The 2,658-nt window shown below is 35.9% G+C and overlaps 2 non-coding genes across 2 annotated transcripts; both read right to left on the bottom strand.

Moving 5' to 3' along the window:
- Window positions 1-7: 7 nt before the first annotated feature.
- trnah-gug (transfer RNA histidine(anticodon GUG)) lies at window positions 8-79 on the bottom strand. The gene has a single exon. It is a non-coding gene; the product is annotated as a tRNA-His (tRNA).
- A 673-nt stretch (window positions 80-752) lies between these two features.
- Window positions 753-824, bottom strand: trnah-gug (transfer RNA histidine(anticodon GUG)). Its single transcript has one exon. It is a non-coding gene; the product is annotated as a tRNA-His (tRNA).
- Between the last annotated feature and the right edge of the window lie 1,834 nt (window positions 825-2,658).

Below are 2,658 nucleotides of genomic sequence, written 5' to 3'. Positions count from 1 at the left end.
GAAAAACTGCCGTGACCCGGATTCGAACCGGGGTTGCTGCGGCCACAACGCAGAGTACTAACCACTATACGATCACGGCTGTCTGCTGCTGCTGAGTCACAGCGACCCTCTGACCCGCTGCTGGCACCGACCTGCAGCCAGACTCCTTCCGGGCAGCTGAGGTGCGTCGAAAATCACCTCGAAGTTCAGATTGTTGAAGAATAGGAATCCAGATTTTACAAGTTTTTGTTTTGAATTGTTTAAAATTCTGTGTTTTTATAATAGAAAAAAAAAAAAGAGGCAAATATCGACATTGATTACGAATTTTTAAAAAAAAAGCTGCATTCCTAATCAGTTTACACTGTAGACTACTGCTACACTGCTATCGTGCACCACTGTATATATATGTCTTCTGCTCAGACGTGTAAATTCTTGTATATATTTGTTTTCTTATTTTGTTTGTTATTATTATTATGTTTTTTTTAAAATCTTTCTATAATTATTTTTTGTTTTAATTCATTTTTTAATTTCTTATTCATGATTTTTATTTAAATTACTTGTATATTGTGTACGTACTTGGCCATTAAAGCTAATTCTGACAAATACCTAAATTAATTAATTTTTAATTCAAGGTGCATTTGATTGCTTTTGCTGTAATTATAACTGCATTACACTCAGTTAAGGATAATGTTTATCTAATTTCTTCTTCTTGTGAACAAACTGAGCTGGTTGACATGTGTTAAACTCATCTGCAATATAACACGCCGTTAAGCTGCCGTGACCCGGATTCGAACCGGGGTTGCTGCGGCCACAACGCAGAGTACTAACCACTATACGATCACGGCTGTCCGCAGGGCGCGCTGGCATTTAACGGAGCCATTACCAACTGTGCAGAAGTATGCCTGAATATATGACCGACACTGAAGTAAAAACCGCAGGAGCTCTGTTTGCTTTTGCTGTAAGTGCACTGAAACACTGGCAACTGAGCTCCAAGGCTTGTGTGAGCAAACTTGATTCAGATTCAGATTTAGATAAACTGGTGAGATTTGATTTTTTATTTATTTATTTTTTGCTATGATCCTCGCTCTGAAGAGATAAGATGGTGAGACTATTTTTTTTTTTTTTTAAAAGAGCAGCTATAAATTGAGAAACATTGCATCTTTGTTCTTTATTTGGATCCTCATTAGCTTCCACAAGGTGGTTGCTAGTCTTTCTGGGGTCCATTCACAAAACGACATTAAAAATAAATACATTTAAAATCACAGAATATTAGTGAGAAAACATAATTTAATATCAACCAAGAAGAGTTTTGAGAATAAAAAAAATATCAAAAATTGTCACAGACTCACAGCAAGAGTGAAGAAAGTAAAATTCACACACAAAATAAAGTTCCAGAACTGCCATAAGAAATTTATACGTGATTCATCAGTTTGTTTGCCTGATGTTTGCCTTTAGAGCCACAGCGTGTTCCTTTCATCAAGACCGACAGCATCCATCTAAAACCAAGGCTGTGCTCGGTGTCATTCAGTCAAAACAAGTTCATCAAAACTGTGAAAAATGACTTTGGTGTAGAGAGGATACTCTAAAAGTGGATCATGTTTATTGAACAAATGCAAAAGCCGAACTTTTATTGGAGCATACAGGTTGATAGACTATTTGAAGCAAAGTTGTAATTGCATTTAGTTGAACTTTTTGTTGTCATTTTTCTTCTTCAATTTTAACAGAAGTGACTCACCTGATTTCACAATTGGCTAGTTTACATAAATTATCTTTACCTGTTCACTTCATGGTTAAAAGATTGCTTTGTGTGCAATGAATTAAACTAACACAACAACACACCTTCACGCGGACACTTCAGCAATCTCTTTCACTAAACTGAATTTATAAAGGTGTGTTTCATTTGTATTATGCAACAGTTTATTTACCTGCATGTAGTCTCTGCTGTTTATCAACGGAGCAAGTGTGTGAACAAAGCAAAAGAAAGAACAATCCAGAATACAGACTCTGAGACGTGAAAATAAAACTGAAAATATGACAATAATATCACAGCTTTAGCTTTGGAATTGAAGAGCTGCATATTTTATAGTTTTGTTGAAAATAAATTAATAACAAGAGACAGTACATCAGCTTTGGCCTGAACACATGTTTTGCTCTTGGATACTTGCAAGAGGGCGGAAATAGTTTTCACAAGGAGAAATGTGGCCAGTGTCACTAAAAAAAACAGAGGTCAACACACTACACGTGTTCGGGAATGCTTGTAGCTCACCCTGTTGTCTACCTTAATCTGCATCAATCACAGCTTTATAATCCTTGTTTCTAATCTGCAGCTGGATCCCCAGTTATTAGAACAACGTCAGTGCAATGGTGGCTGTGTGTTTAGTATTTATGTGTGTGCATTATATAACAATGCTCCCCCACAAATACATATACACAACAGAATACCACAAAATTGTTAACTGTGCATATGTTGATGTGTAGCTGTACAACTGTGTACCAATATGTATTGATCACAAATCAATTGCACTTGTCAACAAAAGAAAATTTGATAGGAAGATATGTAGATAGATGGATAGATAGATAGATAGATAGATAGATAGATAGATAGATAGATAGATAGATAGATAGACCTGAAGTGCAGTACACTAAACATGCTAAATATATCATAAATATATCACGAGG

Source organism: Stegastes partitus, unplaced genomic scaffold (assembly GCF_000690725.1).
Source record: "Stegastes partitus isolate 25-593 unplaced genomic scaffold, Stegastes_partitus-1.0.2 Scaffold840, whole genome shotgun sequence".
NCBI classification, from domain to species: Eukaryota; Metazoa; Chordata; class Actinopteri; family Pomacentridae; genus Stegastes; species Stegastes partitus.
This window is presented reverse-complemented; position numbering and strand designations above follow the sequence as displayed.